At 38.8% G+C, this 25735-nt stretch overlaps 1 pseudogene; it reads left to right on the top strand.

The window, feature by feature from the left end:
* The first annotated feature begins 20025 nt into the window (after positions 1-20025).
* LOC140724577 (RNA-binding protein 25 pseudogene) lies at positions 20026-25476 on the top strand (annotated as a pseudogene).
* The last annotated feature ends 259 nt before the right edge of the window (positions 25477-25735 follow it).

The following is a 25735-nucleotide window of genomic DNA, read 5'->3' as shown; positions in this document are numbered from 1 at the left end:
AAATGGACTGTACAGGGAAGAATTAAAGATAAAAGGACAATTTGCAATTTCAAAAAGAGCACTAATCTGTTCATAAAAAATTTGATAATGATGTAAGTGACACAGAAATGGGTAGACGTCAAGATTTATAAATGTGAAAACTAACAAGAGACAAGCAATACGGCTTACACTAAAAGTGAATGGCAAATAATTTCAAATAGTATCAGACACTGGCTCAGTTGTTTCAGTTATTCCACAAAATCAGTTTGAACAATATTTCAAAGATTCTGAACTTAAGCCTGCAGATATCTAACTAAGTACTTGTACTGGAGTAAAGATAACTATTTCGTCACAGTGAAATGCAACAACCAATAAGCCACATTGGGTTTGTATATGGTAAAAAACAAAGGCCAGCATTGTGAAACCATGATTGGTTGAGCCAACTACATCTTGTTTGGAATCTATCCACAATTTGAATGCCACATTCCCTGCAATAGAGTCAATTGAAAGTAAATTAAGAAACGTACTGGCAGAATTCAAAGATAGCATTGTAAAATTCAAAGATATCATGGGTAAAATATTGTTAAATGAAAATATCACACCCACGTTTTACAAAGCCTGTCTGGTTCCTTATACATCCATGATAAAGTAGCCAGTGAGCTAGATCCAATGGATGATGAAGTAATTCTTTCTAAGGTTGGGTAGAGCCCATGGGCAACACTAATGGTCCCAGTAGCCAAGAAGTATGTGCCTGTCAAGGTCTGTGGTGATTTTAAGGTCCCCATCAACCCAGTATTGTAAGTAGATCAATACCCTCTGCCCATGATTGTAACAAGAGGCCTAGGTGAGGATGATTAGGATCCACGTGCTGGATTATCCAAGACTAGAACTGAGATATGATACAAGACTGAAATGAAGGCAGGGTTCTAAACTAGATGCTAGACAGAATCCAAAGTTGAACTGATAATTGAACACCAAACCTCAGCTAAATATTAAAATCATGGCGCCAGAACATGGCTTCCAATTAGTAGGGCAGGCCAGAATCTTTAACTATCCATATTCCGGACAGTTAAAGTGGTTAAGCTCCGGAGGCTGGCACGGTTGGGTTTTTGTCATAACAAGACCCCCTTTGCTATGGCCAACTCCTGAAGGCCCTGGCTGCTCGGAGGGATGACGATGCTCATCATGGATGAGCACCAGATCCTAGACGGCACTTTCTGGAACCCAGCACCACTTCTCAGGTCCAAATACTTCCCAGTCCACGAGGAACTACTAAACACCCCGAACAGTTCATGTATCCAGATTTTATGGTGAAGACCTGTTCACCATCAACAAACCTGTGTAGCTGAGGGACTGATGGCAGTGGGGCTAAGGAGCTGGTGATTACAGGTTCTAATTTGGAAATGTGGAAGGTGGGACTGATTTTGAGGTATGAGGGGATTTGCAACATGTAAGCCACTGAGTTTACTTTCCTGAGAACCTTAAAAGGTCCAATGAATCTGGACGCCAATTTACTCAGAAAGGCAAATCCTGAGTAGACAGCCAGACCTGTTGCCCAGGCAGGAGAGCAGATCCCTGTCTTCTCTTGCAGCTGCTTGTCTCAGGAGACTCTGGGGGGAGGGGGGGAGGTCAGAACACCAAACTGGAAACATATCCTCTTGCAATGATTGGACCATGCAAAGATCATCCCTTCCTTCCAGTTCTCAGAAGGGTTATGCTGGGACAGCCAAGGGTGCCCGGAAGATCAGAGATACAGTATGTAAGGAGAATCAATGATATAGAAACAAATGTCCTCCTCATGTGCCTCTATCCTCATCTACAAAACCAATGTCTGCTGCAGGATCTGCCCGGAACCAAGAGGACAAACGGCCAGGGCCATTGTGGGCATGGGCTGGCTTAACCGCTGCAGTGGTATGTTGAGTCAATGAGCGGTTCCCCAAGTCCAGGAAGTTACCAGCTGCCCCAGAGTCTAGGATTGGGAGTAGTGGCTGCTACCATCACGGTCCTCCTGATACTGGATGGTCTTCCCAATGGCTGCAGCTTCAGACATTCAGCCAGCTGGTGACCTGCTTCTCCACAGTAATAACAGTAACCTCAACTCTGATACCAGAACCTCTCATTGGCAGAGAGTCTTGTGCAGCCAATTTGCATAGGCTTGACAGGATCTAGAGCAGGAAATGATCATTGTCCGAGGTCGGAAAGTGGAACTGCGATGCATTGAAACCAGACTCTGGCTAGCCTCTTTGACCTCTTGAAGTAGTTCCACTCTCAGTCTCCTAGGCCATTATCAAGGCAGAAGGACTGATTGATCAGAGCCTCTAATTCCTCTACCAACTCTCCCAAGGCAAGTACATCCTTTAGTTCACCTCAGAGTACAGAGTGGCCATGGCCTCCCCATTCCAGCCACTTTCTTTGGCCAAAGTCTGAAACTCAATAGCGTAGTCAGCTGCTGACCAAATACCCTGACTCATCTTCATCAGACAGTCCAAGAATCTGTTAGCTCCAGCAAGATGATGGAACACCCTCTTCATGGCGATCATGAATTCCTCTGACTCCAAACAAATCTCCAGCCTTTGTTCCCAATGCACGATGGCCCAGACCAGGGTCCTCCCAGTCAGCAGAGAGCTCATGAAGGCCACCTTTCTGCACTCTATAAGGAACCACGACAGCTGGAGTTCAAACACCAATGAACATTGAGTGAGGAAGAAGCTGCAAGAGCCTGGGTCACCACTGAATCTCTCTGGGGTTGGAAGATGGACTGGCTCCACAGAACAATCAACCTGAGTGACCCTGGCTTCCCCCATTGACGCTCAGGGACCTGGAGGTCATGTGTCTCCAGGCTCTGTCTAGAAATTTTCTCGTTGTGGCTAGCCACAGCTGATAAGAGGCCTTGATACCCCACTGGGTCCACGTTAGGCTCAATCATACCGTGACGAAAGACTGAGGCTGGGATGGTTAGGACCAAAGTGCTGTAGAATCTGAGATAAGAATCAAGACATGGTAGAAGACTAAAACGAAGACAGACCTAAACTAGACGCTTGATGAGAATTCGAAGTTGAGCTGACAATTGAGCACCAAACAAAAAAGTTCAGGTGCTCTTTAAATATTGAAATCCTGGTGCCAAAACATAGCCACTAATTAGCAGAGTGAACCTGAATCTTCAAAGGGCTGTGCCAGCTAATCATATTCCAGAGAGTTCGAGTGTCTAAACCCTGGCTGCTGGCGGGGTCAGGTTTGTGTCATAACAAGAATAGAGTATATCTTGGCAAACTTTTCTGAAGGGAAACACTTCAGCAAAGTGGACTTAGCTAATGCCTACCTACAGATGGAGATAGGAGAACAGTCCATAGTGTTTATTGATATTAACACTTACAAAAGGTTTTCTCACTCTAATAGGCTTATTTTTGGAGTAGTATCTGCACCTGCACTCTGGCAGAAAGCTATGGACCAGGTGCCAGAAGGCTGCCTGTTCACTTCATTGTTACCTAGATGGCATCATTGTTACTGCTGACGATGACAAGGAGCATCTCCAAGATCACAATACAGTGTTAAAAAGATTAGACGATTATGGTTCAGAGCATAATGCAACATGAGTGAATTCTTTAAACCAAGCATTACATACAAGGGGTGATTGGTAAGTTTGTGGCCTAAGGCAGAAGGAGTCAATTTTAGAAAACCTAGCACATTTGTTGTTCAACATAGTCCCCTCCTACATTTACACATTTAGTCCAGCGGTCGTAGAGCATACGGATCTTGGAACCCAGAAAGTGTCCACAGCATGGGTGATTGATAAGTTTGTGGCCTAAGGTAGAAGGAGATGAGTTATTAACTTCAAACTTTCTGCATAATCACTGAAAGAGTTGACCTGCATGTGCATGTAACAAGAGCTGTATAGGGGAGTCTCAAGATGGCGCTCATGGAGTAAACTGCATCTAGGCTTTGCTCCAAACCTTTTACGTTTTTTTAACCTACAAACACCCCTTAAACTTATTTTAAAGGGGTCTAAACATATAGAATTTTTTTTTTAAACTATTTGAATTATTCTCAACTTGCTGAAATGTCTAAAGCAAAAGAACCGAAACAGACGAGAGAACCATTAACTTTAGAAGTTGTTGTGAAGTTTATAGAAGCTAAATTTGATGAGCTGGAGAAAAAATTACTTGGAAGATTTTCACAGTATGACGATCGTTTGAGATCACTCGAAGAAAAGTTCCTGACCCTTTCACGGGAATCAAAAGAACAACAAGCAAGCATTTTGGTTCTTGAAGAAGCTGCTCGTAAGAAGGATCGTATAATCGAAAAAATGCAAGAAGAGCAAACTTCGACGATCCAACAGATGGATCGTTATAAAGTTAAAATTACTGATTTGGAAAATCGTTCTCGAAGACAAAATCTTCGGTTAATTGGGATCCCGGAAAAATTTGAAAGCGGTGATCTGACCGTTTCTTCTCCAAATTTCTAGTGGATGTCCTGGGCGAAGAAATCCTGGATAACCCCCCGATAATCGATCGGGCTCACAGAGTCTCTAGATATCGGGCAGATTCAAGTCTGAAACCACGGCACATAATTCTCAGGATCCATTATCCTCATATCAAGGAACGGCTGATTCGTGCGGCTCGTAAAAAAGGTATGATAACCTATCAAAATTTTAATTTTCGCATTCTGGAGGACTATAGCCCCGAAGTACTACGGGCTAGGCTGGCTTTCAGATCGGTTATGTCGAATTTTCACCAGAAAGGCTACAAGCAAGCGTTGCTGTTTCCAGCACATCTGAGAGTCACCCTTCAAGATGGATCTTTTTGGCTGTTTAAATCGCCAGCGGATGCTCAAGGTTTCCTGGAACAATGACATTTGATCGGGCTGATCAATGTAATTTAGCCTATAGATTTGGATCTGTTATAGATTGACGTTTGGGTTTTTTTTTTGATACGGTTCACATGTATTTCTTATATACGGTTAAAGCTCTCTTTTTTCTACCGGGCTTATTCTGATTTTATATTTTTATATATTATTAATCGATTAGTGTTGAAAATGACCTATTAGGGTTATTTTTTTTTCTTTTTTTAATCGATATACGCTCTTTCTTTTACATTTTTAGCATTTGAATATTAAGATTTGGAAAAAATAAAATGGCGTTTCTTCTTCCCGACAGACTCCAGTGTTTGTAGCGTCATAACTGTTTTGATCTGTTTGAAAGTGTTAAACTTTCATTTATTGTTTTAATTTTTTTTAACCCTTTTGTTTTATATACATTTATAACACTAATTTTATATTTTAATTTTTGCTATATCAACCCTTTTTTTTATAATGTGGGTTGTTTGTATTTTTTTTAACTTTGTTACGTTTGAGTTGCCGTCTTGAGACAAGGGGGTAATTTTAGTATTAGATCGCTCGCTTGCCTCTGTTTGGCTTTTTTCCTGGGGTCTTGAGGGTGGTGGGAGGGAGATTTTTCTTTTTTTTTCTCTTTTCTGCTTGCTTTTTGCTTAGTTTTATTTCATGGGCTTATATGAAACTACAAAAATGGCTGCGGTGCTGTGGCTTCCGGCTTCCCTTTGAACTTACTTCCCCCTTCCGGGTTCATGAGTTCACTTTTCTTTCAAACCTATATGTTAACTGTAATATGTATTGTCAATATGGATAAGACTATTAACTTTGTTTCTTGGAATACTAATGGTTTAAATCATCCGATCAAACGGAAAAAAGTATTCAAAGTATTCCATAGAATGAATGCGAATGTTATTTTTGTACAAGAGACTCATGTAAGGAAGGTGGATAGTCAGAGGTTGTTTAGGTTTTGGAAGGGCCAACAGTATCACTCAAATTCGCAAGCCAAAGTGAGAGGTGTTTCTATTTTTATAGACTCATCAACTGCTTTTATACATCATGAAACAATTTCAGACCCGCAAGGTAGATTTTTGCTTATTACTGGTTTACTTTTTAATCAAAAAGTTGTTTTAGTTAATGTTTATGCTCCAAATACTGACTGTCCTGAATTTTTTAAATGCTTATTTACATCCTTTCCTAATCTGAATCAATATAGATTGATAATGGGCGGGGATTTTAATTGTTGTTTAAACCCTTTGATGGATAGATCCAAGCCCATTCAAACTTTTCCGAACAAATCGGCTTCTCTTATTAATTCTTTTATGATTGATTCAGCTATCTGTGAAATTTGGCGTTTTCTACACTCTAATGATAAAGAGTTCTCATACTTTTCCCATGTGCATCATAATTACTCAAGGATTGATTACTTTTTTATTGATCAGCATTTACTTACAGATGTTATGGATTGCAAATATGACTCTATTGCTATATCTGATCATGCACCTTTGAAGTTATCTATTAAGGTGACGGATTCATATATTAGTACTAAAAGTTGGAGGTTTAATCCTGTATTACTGCAGGACTCTGACTTTGTTAACTTTATTAAACAGCAAATTGATTTGTTTTTCTCAATAAATTCTACAGCAGACATCTCTAGTGGAATTCTGTGGGATACTTTTAAGGCATATATTCGTGGACAGATTATTTCATATTCTGCCGGAGTTAGGAAACGAACTAATTCTAAAATATCAACATTAGTTGATAAAATTAAGGCAATTGATAAGATTTACGCATTGACCCCTAGTAAAGAACTTTATAAAGAAAGGGTGGAACTTCAAATGGAGCATAGTTTATTATTAACCTCTTCGATTGAAAGTCAGTTAATTAAATCGAAAGCTCAATTTTATACATATGGAGATAAGTCTGGTAAATTACTAGCTAACCAATTGAAAATTGTTTCGGATAAGCGACAAATTACTAAGATTCGCAAACAAGATGGTACTCTGACGATTGATCATAAAGAGATAAATAAAGCCTTTCAAGATTTTTATAATTCTTTATATCAATCAGAATGTACTAAAGACTCTTTTATAATGAGTGAATTTTTAAGGAAATTGAATATTCCAAAAGTAACTGTTGAGGATAGTGTATTTTTGGACACACCTATTACGGAGTCTGAAATAGAAAAGGCTATTTTCTTAATGAACTCGGGTAAAGCTTCGGGCCCAGATGGTTTTCCTGCAGAATTTTTTAAATCCTTTTCTTCTATACTTTCTCCTTGGCTTTGTAAAATTTTTAAAGATGCATTAAGTATAGGTAAACTACCACAATCTTTTTATGAAGCTTCTATTTCCTTAATTCTTAAAAAAGATAAAGACCCCACTGAATGTGCATCTTATCGGCCTATATCTTTGCTGAATATGGATTTTAAGATTTTTAGTAAAATTTTGGCTATTAGATTAGAAAATATATTGCCTCGGATTATTTCTGAGGATCAGACTGGATTTATTAAAAATCGTTATTCATCTTTTAATATTATAAAATTAATTAATATTGCTTATACTTCTTCATCTAAAATCCCAGAATGTGTCATTTCCTTAGATGCCGAAAAAGCATTTGATAGAGTCGAATGGTCATATTTATTTAATACTTTGCAACATTTTAACTTTAGTTCAAAATTTATATCATGGATTAAATTAATATATCAGAAACCTTTAGCTTCGGTCTTCACTAATAATCAAAGATCCCCTTTTTTTCAGTTATTTCGGGGTACAAGGCAAGGTTGTCCTTTAAGCCCTTTATTATTTGACATTGCTTTGGAACCCTTGGCTATAGCTATTCGTGAATCACCCAATATTTTAGGTATTACCCGTGGGGAGACGATGTATAAGGTATCATTATATGCGGATGATTTGTTATTATATATATCTGATCCTGAAAGATCTATTCCTGCTATTTCTTCTTTGCTTGCTCAATTTAGTAACTTTTCTGGATATAAATTGAATTTTAATAAGAGTGAACTTTTTCCATTAAATATGCACACTTCAATTTATAATCGGGTACCATATAGAATTGTCACAGACTATTTTACTTATTTAGGTATTAAAATTACTAAAAAACATAAAGATTTATTTAAAACTAATTTTTTGCCTTTAATAGATCAAATTAAGCAACTTGCTAATAGGTGGTCTCCGCTATCTTTGTCTTTGGTAGGTAGAATTAATGCCATTAAGATGATGATACTACCTAAATTTCTATATCTATTTCAAGCATTACCAATTTTTATTCCTAAATCTTTCTTTGATATAGTTGATTCTAAAATATCTTCGTATTTGTGGCAGAACAAAAATCCTAGGTTAGCTAAAAAATATTTACAGAAGCCTAAGAAGGAGGGCGGCTTGGCTCTACCAAATTTAAGATTTTACTATTGGGCAGTTAATATACGGTATTTGATATTTTGGATACAAGAATTGACTACAATTGCTGGCCCACAATGGGTAAATTTGGAATGTAAATCTGTTCAAGATTTCTCATTGATTTCAATCTTAGGATCTTCACTTCCCTTTTCGTTATTTAAAATGAATAAACAGATAACTAATCCTATAGTCAAGTATACATTACGAATCTGGTTTCAATTTCGTAAATTTTTTGGTTTGAATAAGTTTATACTGTCAAGTCCTATAACATCTAATTATTTTTTTCGACCATCTTCCATAGATCAAGCCTTTTTTTTATGGAAAACAAAAGGTATAACATGTTTTCGTGATCTGTTTTTGGATGATAACATTATGTCCTTCGAACAGTTATCTAATAAATATAATTTATCTAAAACCCATTTTTTTAGATATCTACAAGTTAGAAATTTTTTATATAATGAACTAAAGTCTTTTTCGAAAGAATGTCCATTGGACATTACAGAAAGAATTTTAGCTCTTAATCCTTGTCAAAAGGGCTTAGTTGCTATTATTTATAATATGATTATGAATCTACAACCAGATATATCAGAAAAAATTAAGAAGGAATGGCAGGAAGAACTGCATTGCCCTATATCTATTGAGCAATGGGAAAAAATTTTATTATTGGTAAACTCATCCTCTATCTGTGCTAAACATGCTCTAATACAATTTAAGGTCGTACATAGAGCTCACATGTCTAAAGATAAACTTGCTCGATTTTATTCGTATGTTAATCCAACCTGTGATAGATGTCATTCTGATATAGCTTCGTTGACTCATATGTTTTGGTCTTGTCCTTGTTTACAAAACTATTGGAAAGATATTTTTAATATTATTTCAAGAGTTTTAAATATTAATCTCCAACCACGTCCTTTTACTGCAATTTTTGGCCTACCAATGATAGATAATAAGTGTTTATCCACTTCATCCCAACGAATGATTGCATTTGTTACACTAATGGCTAGAAGATCCATTTTACTGAATTGGAAAGAAACTAACCCTCCAACTGTATTTCAGTGGTTTTCCCAAACTATTTCCTGTTTAAGTTTAGAAAAAATTAGAAGTGTGGTTTTTGATTCTTCAGTTAAATTTGAGGAAACTTGGAGACCATTTATTCAGCATTTTCATATGAATTAAACGGTCTGATCCTGAACCTTATTGTCACTATCCTGAATTGTATGGAAGGAGGTTGGGAGTCATAGGCACTACTGTATATATATAACATTATGCGATTGCCCATGTTGGTTAGTTTTTTTTTATTTAGTTGTTGTTGTTTTTTTTGGGGGGTTTTTTTCTCTTAAATCATTTATATTATAATATGAGTTTGAGAGATTCTATGTATTGATCAATATATATTTGAATGTCAATTAATCTATTATGTACTCTCAAATGTCTTGTAATAATATTTTTCTTCTGTTTTTTTTAAAAATTAATAAAAAGATTTGAAAAGAAAGAAAAAGAAAAGAGCTGTATAACATCTCCTTCTACCTTAGGCCACAAACTTATCAATCACCCATGCTGTGGGCACTTTCTGAAGGTCCAAGACCGCTGGACTAAATGTATGAGGGGACATAAATGTGCTAGGTTTTCTAAAATTGACTCCTTCTACCTTAGGCCACAAATTTATCAATCACCCCCGTACAGTGGTCACTCCAAGAATGCACAAGGGTGCTAAGAAAATACTATCAGTGGTGGATGCCGCAAGGCCAAAGAACATGTCACAGTTGTGGTCCTTCTTAGGATTTGTCAATTACTATTACAGGTTTCTGTGATGTCTGGCTACTGTGCTCCACCTCTTGAACTCATTACTACAGATCAGAAATAGATGGCAATGTTAAAGTAGTATGAGGTGACTTTCCAAAAGACAAAGGAAATGGTGATGGCTGACACTGTGTCACATATTATGATCTACCTCATCCAATGAAGAATGCCTGTGATACCTCACCTTATTATCCAGTCACGTCATATGTTATGATTGAGAAACGTAAACGTCCCACATCATTTGCTTATCATTGCAGTGTAAAAATGCTCACCAGTTGATAGAGAGACCTTAAGTCTGGTTTGGGGAGTAAAATGTTTCAACCAGTACTTGTATGGGAGAAGGTTTACCCACATTACTAATCAACTACTGTTGTCCATTTTCAGTTCACAGAATGTATTCCACTAACAGCAGCAGCACAAATGCAGAGATGGACTCTTTCTTGGAGGATCAAATTCAAGATATCAACTAATAATGGAAATGCTGATGAATTGTTCTGTTTACCTTTGAAAAAGGAAATATATGAAAAACTTACAAAAGCGAACATTCCTCTTGACGTGCCCTCCCTCTTGCAAATCAAAAATCTCCCTATTATGGCAAAGGTCATCCAAAGGGAAACCAGAAAAGACCCCATCCTGTCTCAGATCAATATGGCAACCCAAAATGATTGGAATGTACAGCACAAGTTCTAGTTCTCCCATTTTCATCAGTGCCAGGATGAACTTGTCCTTTACAGGGGTTGCCCTATGTGGGGACTGAGAGTTGTTGTATCATCCAAGCTGAGAGCTGAAGCGTTGGTGGAGCAACATTCTGGTCATCTAGTCATGGTGGCCTCGAGAAGCTTACCATGCACTGTTCAGGGTGCCAACATGTTCAGAAGTTGCCAAGAGCAGCACCTCTCCATTCCTGGGAATGGCCTGCATTATTCTGGCAGAGAATTCATATGGATTTTGCCAGACCATCCATGGGAACAAATTTCTTGGTAGTAGTGGATGCACCTACAAAATAGCCAGAAGAATTCCCAATAGCCCCCACTACAGTCTTGCATTCCGTTGATGGGTTGAGAAGCTCCTTCTCCAGGGCTGGTGTTCCTGACACTTAGTCAGTGACAATGGACCATAGTTTGTTGCCAAACAGTTCCAGTCATTTCTGAAAATGAATGGAATAAATCATATTACATAGGCACCGTACCACACAACTACAAATAGCTTGGCAGAAAGGTTTGTCCAGAGTCTAAAGAATGCTCTACGAGCAATGTCAGCAAAACACACAATATTGACACTGAGTCAGAAGCTCACCAATTTCGTCTTTGCATATCATTATGCAATACACTCCATAAGCAGCTATGCCATCCCTGGGTCGTCCCTTGCATTCACACTTGGCTCTCCTCAAACCCAATCTCAGAAGGAGAATGCGGGACAAACAGCTGAGACAAATTGAGGGCTCTTCAAACAAGGAGGCTTGATGCTTCACTCTTGGACAAGCAGTCCTGGTGGGGGACTTCAGAGGAGATGAAAAGTGGATACTTGAAAAGATTTAGGACAGAAATAGACCACTCTCCTACACAGTGGAGATTGCACCTGATGTCATCTGGAGATGACACATCGATCAGTTGACGAGAGCAGAGTTAATTATTAGAGACAAAAGGTGCACAGAGCTGTCAGAACCACTTCCTACCTAGCAGAATGATCCAGCACCCTTGCCAGGAAAGACATTATCCCATAAGAGTAAGAAATCCTCCACAGCGATTAAATCTTTATATATATATATATATTATTGTATAAATGGATGACTAGAGAGCTATGCATTATATATGTTAGTAAAGATACATTCTATATTGATTTGGAGTTTCTAGTCAAGCAGGGAGGAGTGTAGTATATTTAATATTTCAGTAATATTTGTGCAGTATTGTAAATATATTGTTTCATTCCGCATTGTTTATTAGTTTACATAATTCATTATGGTTTATATGTAAGAAGTATGTGAATGGCATACGTCACTATGTTACCACGTCACGTGCTCACCTTGCTGAAGTAAAACAAACAAGTATACGAGTATCCCTGATTAGTTTCTGGAGTTAAAATAAATAGCAGAATATGAACTGCAAAGTCCCCAAAGGTGAGTCCACAGCTGTGCAGCACATTCAGCACTCTGCCGAGACCCATCCCAGGACCCGACGGCTGCTGAGTAACTGCTCCTGAAGCTGACGGTGTGGAACTCCTGCAGTAGAGAGTGAGGGAGAATGGGCAAAGGTAGGCAGATGGGGCTGAGCACCTGCTCGCTTTCATCTCTCCTCCTTGACAATTTTAATCTTGCTTGACACCTTAATCAATGCAGAGCAATGGAGCCGACCGCGGATTCATATTCTGCCATCAGTCCATCCCCAGTGATCACTGCCCTGGCTGTACCTGCACTCCTGAGAGTCAAGTTCAAATCCCCCAGGAAATCGCAAAAAGCACTACATCGTTCAAAAATAAATCATTAAAAGGGAAGTTACATGCTGTAGACTGAAATGACTGCAGTTCAGAAGTGTATCTTGCAGATGAAGGATATCTAGCGGTTTGTAAGCAGTCTGCAAAACGGCAGTGTTGGTCCTGGCATCATCTTGCTCATGGCTTCATTGATTCTTTTGTGTTTCTTGTATTTACTGTGATTTCCCGCAAGAAAATGAATCAGTGTTCCATTTTAGCATTCTAAACAATTGTCAATACCTTCCAATTCTTCATAATTCCTAATTTGTTGAAGTAGTGAAATCATTTCATTTTCACTCCCGGCCATTTTTGGCATCTCCAAGACTGAATGCTTGAAATGGCAGTGAGCAAAACAGTTCTGAGTTGTCTTTCTGCTTATTTCTCACCAACTATCAGTGACAAAAATCATTGCTTTTTGAAGAGAAACACACACAGCTAACATTATTTAAAAACTGTTCACTCTGAGCACAGTGTAGCATCTGACAGCCACACAAGTGTACGAAACTCATGCTAGTTAGAACTTTTTCTGCAACAGTCTCCTGCCCCAATTAAGCAACATTGTGTCTCAAATAAGCAAAGGGAATCCCAGCAAATTTCTTGATTAGTTTTTGTTCTTTTAGAATTGTCCCAAATAAGTGGCTGCCCTGATTATCTGATGGCCAGTTAACTGTCATCCACTGTATTAGATTTATTGAATTGATTTTGAATGCTTGTCTTCTAAAGATTTGAACTCAAGACAACTAGGTTTACTGCTTTATTGTCATAAAGCAATGTTCTAACATAAACATTAGCAGGATAGGGTACTGGCTGTAAAACGAAGGTGAAGATTTAAAAATGCCATACTATCGGCCATGGCCTTGCCCTGTCTCTGCACTTTCTAGCTTACAGTCCTTTATCTTTCAATGTTAACCTTGTTACCTCCAGTTCTTCTACTTCATCACTAATCACAGTCCATTCAGTTGACAATAGAATTTCTCCCCCACATTTCTCCCCACCCCAATTCTCTCAACTCCCTTTAAGACAGCCATTAAAAGCATCTCTTCAGCAAGCTTTGTGTCCTTCATTTTTGTACCATTTGAGTCAAACTTTCGGCATCATATTTTTGAGATCTTTTGACAATATTAAGTTCACCTAATGCAATTGCTGTTATTGAAAGAATAAACATGCATTTGAATCCATTGGAACTCTCCTTTGTAATTCTTTATGTACTTTAGACAAATGAAAATCCCTATCATGCAGGAATTGTGAAAACCAGTCGGCACAAGCATTCTAGCAATGAACAATGATAACAAACTAAGAGATAAGTGGCCATGTATTGGGAGAAAAGGCACCTTTCAGATCAGAACATAAGAGTTTTCATGTCCCTCTAATCAAACAGACCAGGCTGACGATGAACTAATAGGTTGTAATATTAGCATAAATGGGAACCATGGTAGTATCATTTAGCACAGGCATGGGCAAACTACGGCCCGCGGGCCATATGCGGCCCGTTAAGCTTTTTAATCCAGCCCGCAGAACTTGATGAAATTATATTAATAAACCTTGTTAACACCTCAGATCCATCCTGAGAATCGCCACAACAAAACTAAATCCAGACTTTGATGCGCTGGCTAAAAAGGGAGACCGACAACACTGTTCCCACTGAAATTAAAAATAAGTTTCTTCGTTGTGTTATGTAAAAAATGCATTTGAAAACATTTTTTTCAATAAGCCTTACATGTTACATGTCATTTCTGTTAAGTGATGGACATGAGTAGTGTGCAGGTGCACGTACGTTCTCAAAATTAAAAATGCGCTCCAGATCAAATAACGCGCTCCGCATACTGGCGCGCTGTCACTGTTCTGTCCTTGTGCTGGTCGTTGTTGAGTTTTGGCACAGGGGACAATTGAATAAGAAGGAGCAGGACAAGTAGACCTGCATCTCCTACCGTTTTTGAAATAAAGACAGTCAGGAGGAGAATGATGATGATAATATCTTGAAGGATAACAGAATTTTCAGTGCTTTAAAATAATAACTGTTACTATTAAAAAAAGCTGTATTTTATTCATTTAATTTTCAGTGTTTTAAAAGTCATTTCAATAAATAGCTAAATACCATGGGACTTCAAAGACAGATATTTTGTTGTAATGCATTTGTTCATTTTCAATTGAAATTAAAGCACATGTTTTATACATATCCCATGATATTTTATTTTCTCTTATGAGGTGTATTACCAAAATATTCCGTCCATCTGCTCCTGGTCCGACCCCCCTGTCAAATTTTAGAACCCTTTGTGGCCCACAAGTCAAAAAGTTTGCCCAACCCTGATTTAGCATATCACTGTTACAGCTCCGGGCACTGGAGTTCAGAGTTCTGTTCTGACATCATTTGTAAGGAGTTTGTATGTTCTCCCCATAACTGTGTAGATTTACTCTGGATGCTCTGGTTTCCTCCCACAGTCCAAAGACAGACTAGTTAGTAGGTTCATTGGTCATTTTAAATTGTTCCGTGATTAGGCTCGGGTTAAAATCAGGGCTAGCTGGATAGCACAGCTTGAAGGGCCTATTCTGGGCTGTATCTCAATAAATAATTAATTTTAGATATTGCTTTGACCCATCTATTTGGAGGTTAACCAGTTAAGGTGTGTGTATTAATGCTGAAAATCAAATTTCAAACCATATAAATGCATTAAGAATTTGTAAAGTGTACTATGCACAGTAATTAATGTGGCTGGTGAGTAGATAGGATTTAATAATGTCCATAAAAGAATTGATTAATTATGAAATCGAAGACAGAAATAGATTTCCATTAGTCAACAAGCTTTGTATTTCATCACTACATCAAAAACCTCTTGCATTTGAGACACAAGATGCTGAAATCTGAAGCAAAAATAGACAGCTGGAGAAACTCAATGGATCAATTTGTGTGCATGCGCGTGTGTGGGTGTGTGTATAGAGAAGAATTGTTGATGCTTTGAGTTGAGACCCTGCATCGGGACTGAGAGTGGAGAGGAGGAGGGGTGAGGCAGGCACCAGTAGCTGATGGGTTCAAAGTTCAAAATAAAGTTATTATCCAAGTATGTATACAACCTTGAGTTTCTTCTTTCGGGCAGCTACTAAACAAAGCAACACAATAGAATCATGAAAAAACACACACAAAGATGAACAAACATCCAATGCAGAAAAGAACAATTCAAGCAAATAAAAACAGTAAACAAATAATACACAGAATGTGAACCTCGGCTATGGATTAAGTACAGCACTAAGGTGAATGAAGCCAGTCCAGGAGTCCAATGGCTGCAGGCCACAGCAGTGCAGTCAGTTCAGCATGCAGGCTGACCTAAGAAGGCTGAAGGATAATGGGCAGGAGGAGACAAATGGAGGAGGAGTTGGGAGTCAGGAAGTTGGGTGGTACATAGAAGCAGGTAAGGGTGGGGGCAGGGAAGGTGGGTGGTTGGTGTGGGAATATATGGAGCCAATTCAGAGGGAATGGGGGGAGGGTGAAAATATAAGAGTTTCTTCAAAGTATATTTATTATCAAAGTACATATGCTGTGTACAATATTAAGATTTGTCTCCTTACAAAACAAAGAAACCCAATAGAACCCATTTTAAAAAAAGACCATCAAACACATGCTGTGCCGGGGGGGGGGGGGGAAGGGGAACTGTGCAAGCAATGAAAGCATGCAAACAACTGAAGTTTGTGAAAGTCATAGGCCACAGCCTCATTTCAGTGCAGAGATGAGTGATCCTCGCAGGACAGCAAGCTGAACCAGCCCATTCCTAGCCTCCAACCTCAACACCCTGTCCTTTTCAATCTGGCCTGGCACTTAAATCATCCAGTCCTTGGGTCATTCCTTGCTGTTCAGCTATGGCCCTGTCTCAGGCCTGGGCCCAACCGCCTTGATTCGGCCCAAACTCAACCTTTCCAATTCAGCCTGGTGCTTAAATCAATCAAAACTCAGGTCTTTACTCACTCTCAGGCCTGGGCCTGGGCCCCACGACCTCAGCTCTGCTTCACCCCACCTCAGTTCTGCAGCATCAAATCACTTCCAAGTCTGTCCTAGTAATGGCCAAACATTGGCTCATTCCCCGCTCTTGGACCCAGGCCCTACTGCCTCAATTCAGCCAATACATGCTATGCCACAAGCACCCTTCACCTTTGAGACTTCAGTTCACACTGCAAAAAATGCCATGAAAAGCAGTTCAAAATATTAGCTCCAAAAGGGAAGTTACATTGATTGCAGTGACTGTTTACAAGAAAAAGTGTGATCAACAAAATGGTTAGAAGTTTCATTTGTTTTCTTACTTACAAGAAAGTCGTCGTCATGCTTCACCAGTGTCATCTGATAATCAGGGACAAAATGGTTAAAAGTCCTGGCTTCTTGACTACAGCTGGGTGCCAAAGTACCATAGCAGTTAGTGCAATGTTATTACAGCTTGGGGTATGTGTTGTGTATTTAATATTTCAGTAATATTTGAGTAATCTTATATACGCATATATAGTTTGATTAAGAATTCTTGTTCATTTAAATAATTCATTGCAGATTATATGTATAAATACATGAATTGCATATGTCATGACACTGCCACATGATAGGCTGATAGGCATGTGCCTTATTTAAAGTAAAGACAAAGTTAGACTCACATTTTGGACTCCTGTGTCTTCCTCTGAATTATTTTAATGTCTTGAAGTTACAAAACGTGACAGTGGTGGTGAGGTACTTCCTAAACAAACCCAAAACTGCTACCGACCTGTTGAAGTGTAGTGAGACAGCAAAGAACATCGTCTAAAATATCTGCACAGTGTTTCACACGCAAAGACGCACTCAAGTTTTTAAAAAAAAAACAGTAAACAGAAGAACTCCGGGTTCATAAATAGTGAGCCTTGGGTGACATTAATTTTAAAAGAGCAGAAATGGCTGGCTATGTCAGAAAGATAGATTTACACAGCAGATAGCTTTATTTTATACACTGAGCAAATTCAAAAGTATTTTGAAGCAATTGAAATAGCCAATGAGAAACAAGTACCAATTTTGTTGAGTGCATTGAGAATTTTGTCAAGGCATACAGATTTCTTCAAAGTTTGACTGCTCCAACCAAACCAACAGAAATTAGCTTTGCTGATATTGTGAAAGTAATGCAGGAATATTTAGAGATGAAGCCATTGTTGATTGCAGAATGCTTTAGGTTTCAAATGCAGAATCAACGGCAGGGGAATCCTTTTCAGTGTATTTGGCTGAATTGAAGAGATTGTCTGAGTATTGTGAGTTTGATAATGGGCTTAATGATGCACTGAGAGATTGTTTAGTTTGTTGAATCTTACAAGTAAACTTTCAAAATACATTTAAAATAGCATTTGAAATTGCTGTTTCAATGGAAACTGCAGACAGAAACACAATTGAGTTGCAGTCCTGAATGAAAGTGAGCATGAACAAAATTGCAGCCTCTAAACAGAAACTGGTCTGTTATGGCAGGGATTCACATACACCAGACCAATGTAGGTTTAAAGGCGATACTTGAAGAAAATGCAATAAAGTAGGACACATACAAAGATCAAAGAAAGGAGGGAGAGAGAAAACAGGGAATTATAGATCGGTTAGCCTGACGTCAGTGGTGGGAAAGATGCTGGAGTCAATTATAAAAGAGGAAATTACGACACATTTGGATAGCAATAGAAGGATCAGTCCAAGTCAGCATAGATTTATGAAGGGAAAATCATGCTTGACTAATCTTCTGGAGTTTTTTGAGGATGTAACTATGAAAATGGACAAGGGACAGCCAGTGGATGTAGTGTATCTGGACTTCCAGAAAGCTTTTGATAAAGTCCCATGTAGGAGATTAGTGGGCAAAATTAAGGCACATGGTATTGGGGGCAGAGTACTGACATGGATTGAAAATTGGCTGGCTGACAGGAAACAAAGAGTAGTGATTAACGGGTCCCTTTCGGAATGGCAGGCTGTGACCAGTGGGGTACCGCAATGTTCGGTGCTGGGACCACAGCTGTTTACAATATACATTAATGATTTAGATGAAGGGATTAAAAGTAACATTAGCAAATTTGCTGATGACACAAAGCTGGGTGGCAGTGTGAAATGTCAGGAGGATGTTATGAGAATGCAGGGTGACTTGGACAGGTTGGGTGAGTGGGCAAATGTATGGCAGATGCAGTTTAATGTGGATAAATGTAAGGTTATCCACTTTGGTGGCAAGAACAGGAAGGCAGATTACTATCTAAATGGAGTCAAGTTAGGAAAAGGGGAAATACAATGAGATCTAAGTGTTCTTGTACATCAATCAATGAAAGCAAGCATGCAGGTACAGCAGGCAGTGAAGAAAGCTAATGGCATGCTGGTTTTTATAACAAGAGAAATTGAGTATGGGAGTAAAGAGGTCCTTCTGCCGCTGTACAGGGCCCTGGTGAGACCCCACCTGGAGTATTGTGTGCAGTTTTGGTCTCCAAATTTGCCGAAGGACATTCTTGCTATTGAGGGAGTGCAGTGTAGGTTCACAAGGTTAATTCCCGGAATGGCGGGACTGTCATATGTTGAAAGATTGGAGCGACTGGGCTTGTATACACTGGAATTTAGAAGGATGAGAGGGGATCTGATTGAAACATATAAGATTATTAAGGGATTGGACACACTGGAGGCAGGAAGCATGTTCCCGCTGATGGGTGAGTCCAGAACCAGAGGCCACAGTTTAAGAATAAGCGGTAGGCCATTTAGAACAGAGATGCGGAAAAAAATTTTCACCCAGAGAGTGGTGGATATGTGGAATGCTCTGCCCCAGAAGGCAGTGGAGGCCAAGTCTCTGGATGCATTGAAGAGAGAGTTAGATAGAGCTCTTATAGATAGCGGGGTCAAGAGATATGGGGAGAGGGCAAGAAAGGGATACTGATTGTGTATGATCAGCCATGATCACAGTGAATGGTGGTGCTGGCTAGAAGGGCCGTATGGCCTACTCCTGCACCTACTGTCTATTCTCTATTGTCTATTGTCTATCATGTCAGGCAGACAAAAACAAATGGACTGCACAGAGAAGAGAAAAATATAAAAAATTAAGTTGTAGTTTAAAAACAGCAATAATTGTATTTGTATTTAAAAATAGCACTAATCTGCATGCTGTTGGATGAAAAATCTGATAATGATGAGAGTGATACAGGACTGAGTAACCTTAAGATTTACACTCTGAAAATTAACAATGGACAAGCAATATGGCTTACACCAGAATGAACAGTTTCAGTCATTCCATAAAATAAGTTTGAATGTCACTGCAAAGGTGCTAAACTAAAGCTTGTAGATATCCAGTTAGAATTTATACTGGAGAAAAGATAACTACTGTGGGAATGCCATCCATAACAGTGAAATATAACAACCAACAAGCCACATCGAGCTTGTACATGGTAAAAACAGAGGGAGCAGCACTGTGGGGGTGTGATTGGTTGAAACAACTACAACTTGACTGGATCCATCCACCATTTGGATGCCACATCCCCTGCAATGAAGCCAACTGAAAGCAAATTAAGAAAGATACTGGATGATGTCACAACCGTCGCCATGCTGAACACCATGAACTGTTCCCCAACAGAGGGCAAACAGGCATTGGTGCCTACTTGTGTGCCTCTGGTGGGAAAGCATATTGGACCAAGGAAGGACAATGCTGCTCCGAAGAAGTGTGAAAGTGACGAAAGCAGTGGTCTGACTATAACACTTTCCATATGCAATATATCCGAGAAAGCTTCTGATATATTAATCAGGCAGTTACTTGAGAAATATTGCTTGGTTTTAAGCTGGAAGAGAGTTCAAGAAGCTTCAGGAAGGTTACAAGCATTTGCCTTTTGTGAACATAAAGAGCTAGAATCTACTCTACATGCATTAAGGTTATTGCACGAGCTTCAAGTGGAGCACAAAAAGCTGCTTGTAAAAATAGACGCCAAGACCAAGGCCTAGCTGGTTGAATGGAGGACCAAAAAGAAAGGAGTCAATGGAGATTCAAAAACAGAGGATTTGTCAGATGATGTTGCAGTAACAGAAACCTAGAGAAGAGTTCAGATCGTAAAGAAAGCAATAGAAAGATTAATAAGAGAATACTCCAGTGAACTAAGTGCACCGTCCCAAGATCAAAATCAAACTAAAAGAAGAACAAGGAAGAAAAAGAAGAAGAAAGTTATCCAAACCTATCAAAACCAGTTCTTGCAGTGTCACAGACAACTCCTGCAACCACCACAGAGGAGGACCCAGAACCTAAGATTGTTTTCACAGCCACAAGTCTCACCTTGATTCCCCTTGTCAGGAAAGATGTTATCCCACAAGAGTAAGAAATTTTCCACAATGATAAAATATTTAGGCCTGAATGGGATAATTTTAAATTTAGGATGCTGTGGATGTCTATACATCGTAGTTGTATTATATAGCTGAGATGCATTCTCTATATATAGGTTGATTAAACATTCTTATTTGTTTAAATAATTCATTCTGGGTTATATGTATAAATGTGTGAATTGCATGCGTCATCACACGACCATGTGTTACGCGTGTGCCTCCCTTAAAGTAAACTCGAAGTTAGACTCACATTTCATATTCTCATGTCTTCCTTTGAGTTAGTTTAATGTTTTGAAGTTACAAAGCATAACATTGTTGGAGTTTAGAGTCAATTCTGGCACCATCTTTGAAGGAGTCTCTGTACATCCTGCCTGTGGAATGCATGGGTTTTCCCCAAGTGCTCTGGTTTCCTCCCACAGTCCAAAGTGAACCAGCTAGGTTAATTGATCATGGTAAGCTGTCCCATGGTCAGGTAAGGGTTACATCAGGCTTGTCGGGGGTTGCTGGAGTTGCAGGGCTCAAAGGGCCGAAAGGGCCTTCTCCATGCTGTATCACTAAAGAAAAATAAATAAACTCTGCACTTAATACTAAAATTCCAAGCAAACTTATCTCCCAAAATTCCTACAGCTGGGACTCAATGCCTTCCATTGCAAATGTATCCTTGACTTCCTGATCTATAGACTGCAATCTGTAAGAAATAGTCAGCAGCTCCTCTGGATGATGATTCTCAACATTGGCTGGCACCCCACAAAGCTGTGCCTTCACCATTCCCCCAACCCACTCTACTTCCTGTACGCTCACAACGTGTAGCCAAATTCAGCTCTAACTACACCTACAAGTTTGCAGATGACACCAACCATCCTAGTGGGACCATATCTCAAGTGGTGATGATTTCAAAGATTCAAAGCATATTTATTATCAAAGTAAGTATGCAGTATAAAACCCTGAGATCTGTCTTCCCTGTCTTCCCACAGATAGCCACGAAACATTGAAAGATAACCATGGAACCCATTCAAAGAAAAAAACATCAAACCCCCAATGCGCAAAAAAGAACAAATTGCACAAGTGGCAAAGAAAAAGAAATGAGCAAAAAATGCAGAATATAAAATACCAAACCACAAACTTTCAAACCAATCCAGGCATATTCAGTTCAACTCATTTCAGTTCAATGTAGCCCTGCATAGTTTATTAACTTCAGGCTGCAGAGCCATTCCAACCCATTCAAAATCACACAAAATAGCAACAAAGAAGGAGGGAACAGAAACCAGACACACATAATGTGAAGCACAGAGTCCAATCCACAGATGGCATTGATTAAACCTCACCCAAGATCCAGGACTCTGACACCACCCTCCAGCAGTCTTGCACACGGTATAGGAAGGAAGTACCGTAGATTAGTGACATGGTGTTATGACAACAACCTCAATGTCAGCAAAACAAAAATTGATTTCAAGCAGGGGAGGGCAGTTCACATGCTACTGCTTAAATCAATGCTGCTGTGGCTGTGAGAGTTGAGACTTCCAAATTTCTAAGAGAAAATATCACCAAAAGCCTTTCCAAGTCTAATCATGTCAATGCAATGACTGAGAAAGCAGTCATACTTCCTCAGGAGGCAAAGAAATTCTGCATGTCCTCTTTTGACTCTTACCATTTTTTTGTCAATTCACCATAGAAAGCATCCTATCCAGAAGCATTGTGCCTCAGCATGGCAACTGCATTGCTTGTGACCTCAAGAAACAGCAGAAATTTGTGCACACAGCTCTGCATTCACTAAATTCAGTCTTCCCTCTGTGGACTCTTGTCTGTTCTCCTCGCTGTCTCAGTAAAGCAGGCAGCACCAAGGTCCCATCCATCTGAGACATTCTGTCTTCTAACACGCTCCCATTGGGCATAAGATACAAAAGATTGAAAGCATGTACTATTGGAATGGTTACTCAGTACAATACGATGAAATCTTGATCTCACAATCCATTTTGATGTGATCTTGCAGCTCACTGTCTACCTGCACTGCATTTGCCTTGTCCTGTAACACTTCATCCTATGCTCCATTATTGCAGAATTGATCTGTATGGATGATATATAACACATACTTTTCACTGTGCCTCAGTACATGTGACAATAATAAACCAACTTAATAATTTACTTCTATTATTTGCTGCACAAAAAAACTCATAGTTATTTATCCTTGCGTGATGTGGCCCAATGTCTGTTCAGCACTATGCTCCATAAACCACTGGGCAACTGATTATCTTCTTTACAGTACTTTGGCCAATTCCATCACTGGTAGAAAATTATGTGCATGGGACTCAAACTCACTAACAAGATGGTGGAATAACTTGGCAATCAACCTTTCATTCTATCATGCATTTCCCCAGCTCCTTTCTCTTGTAATAACAATTTTTCTCATTGGAAACACATATCAGAGATTTCAGCGGATTAACTCCATGAATTTTAAACCACCTTCCTTTAGTAACTGATGAGTGAGAGACTCTGGAATTTCCGAAGAACTGCGGAATTGCCAAGGGCAGCTTGATAATACCATAACACCAGAGAATTATCACAAAGCATGAAGGGGATAGCTTCAATGCTGACTGCTTGTGATATTACTCCAAAGGAAGCTATTAGCAATGCATTTCCTGTTTTTGCTTGATAGGTGAAGATCTAACTGTCATTTATAAATAAGGACAAAGATTATTGACTACATTAGTGCTGTAGGCAGTTACCAATGATGGGTGAGTGAATTCTGGGAGATTTCTTCATGTGATTTCCCTGGGTTAAAGTTCCAAAATAGAATTCTTGTTGATATGTGTCTCATCTCATTCAACTTTCATCACTGATCATCTACATATGCGTATCATAATGTAACACCTCCTGCTGGAGGGTCTCAGTCAGGAATGTCGACTGTTTACTCTTTTCCATAGATGCTATCTGGCCTGCTGAGTTCCTCCAGCTCTTTTTATGTGTTGCTTGGATTTCCAACATCTGCAGATTTTCTCTTGTATGTAACACTGCCCTTCATTTAATGGAAAGCCAGCTACATTTTATGCAATTAGATTATTTTTGGCTATCAGTAAAATGATCTTCCTCCTCCCAATCTCCAAAATTATTGCTCTATATGTACATGACCTTTCTCCTGAGCAACTTCGAGCAAGTTATTCTTTAATTCACATGGACATCACAACAGTCCTGGCAAGCTGGCAATCCTGCTTGTTGAATATAATATAAAGTACTATGTAATGGACAGAGGATCATATCTAGCACCATCCCCCACCACCCTTCCAACCAATAAGAAGATTGGCACTTGGAAAGGGGCATGGTATGCAGGAAGTTCAAATTAATTGAAGTTTTATTTTTCAAATGGATCACTGAAAAGTAATAGTGAAACTGTAATGCTGAACTATGTTTCTGAGTTGAGATGTATTATCTTAATATTGGCAAAATCCTATAACTGTATCTTTCCATAGCACTGATGACACTTGCAGCAATAAAGCAGAAAGAATTTTGAAGTGGGTGGGGAAGGAGGAATAATCTGAAAGGAGTAATGATGCAGAACATGTTTCTTTCCATTCTAATTCTCATATTCATCTTTTTTCTTTTCTCCTTGACGTATGCTTTTCTTCTTAAGACTTGTTCTTTCAACTTGGTTCTTTTCATATATGAAAGCCAATCCATAATACATCCAGCAAGTTAATTAAAATACACTGTGAAGTGAATTAAAAAGAAATATGGGATGTAATTGACAAATCCTTCATTTAACATGTAATTGCTTATAAATCTTTTATGAATAATTTTGATGGGTTTTAGAGATTTTATGCATTTAATCCAGTTTTGCTTTTCATTGAAATGAAAGTCCCTGTGATTTGTTTTCAACTCTAGGTTCCATATCTTCTTGTATGAAAGTTCTATGAATATTAATAATATTTTAATAGACAGTCTTTTTTGTGCAACAGTTTCAGAATTTTAAAAATATAAATAAAACCAGTGAAACATTTATCCATTCACATTTATAACCTTTAGTCGGGACTAATAGTGCTGTAGTTTCCTCTGCTAGCAAATTACTCAAGCTCATACTGAACAATTACTTCCTTGACTAAATCCCAAATTCCCTGTAATCAAAGAAAAATGTAATTTTATCATCTTTTTATTGTAAGTGTTTGGTTGGATTTCAATGCCCTTTCTTCTCATTTCCTTTGTAAGTGATAAAAACCTAAAAGTGTAGCTAATTAGCTTATGTTACAACATAGTTTTTTTTTCTGGTTGCATATTGCATTCTAACTGGGAAGAACCTAAATGGTTTTGGAGCTTGGAGAGTTACATTAACCCATGTCATCCATGGAACAAAACTAAGACAACCATATTTAATTTGTGTTCTAACCATGCAAACAACACATCTATCCTTTCTTTCAACTATAACAAACATACAGCACGTTACCATTACAACTGATGTGCTAAGCCTGTCAGGTCCTCTATTCAGACATATACTACATAAAACTATTAACTCAACTGCACTTTTCGAAAAGGATTAATTTATAAGTGTGGTCACTGAATTGATTCTATTTACTATTTGCTTCCAGGCTTGCAAAAGTATACAAGTCAAACTCAGCTGATTCTTCAACAATGATCAAAATGCAGGTCTCCACCCTATCAAATCTAAAACTAATAGATCCACCAGTGGAGAATTCCTGAAATAGGCATTAGTTGTTTCCCACCTCCTCCCATCTTTTAACTCTACTCCTCATCGTTTTTACCTTCAGTCCTGCTGAAGGGTCTCAGCCCGAAATGCCGACTGTACTATTTTCCATAGATGCTGCCCAGCCTGCTGAGTTCTTCCAGCATTTTGTGTATGTTGCTTGGATTTCCAGCATCTGCAGATTTTCTCTTGTTTGTGATTAGTTTTCTCTGGTTTGAGGAAAAATTTATTTTCATAAAATGTGTCAAAGTGCTT

The sequence above is a fragment of the Hemitrygon akajei genome, chromosome 3, assembly GCF_048418815.1.
Source record: "Hemitrygon akajei chromosome 3, sHemAka1.3, whole genome shotgun sequence".
Classification (NCBI taxonomy): Eukaryota; Metazoa; Chordata; class Chondrichthyes; order Myliobatiformes; family Dasyatidae; genus Hemitrygon; species Hemitrygon akajei.
This window is presented reverse-complemented; position numbering and strand designations above follow the sequence as displayed.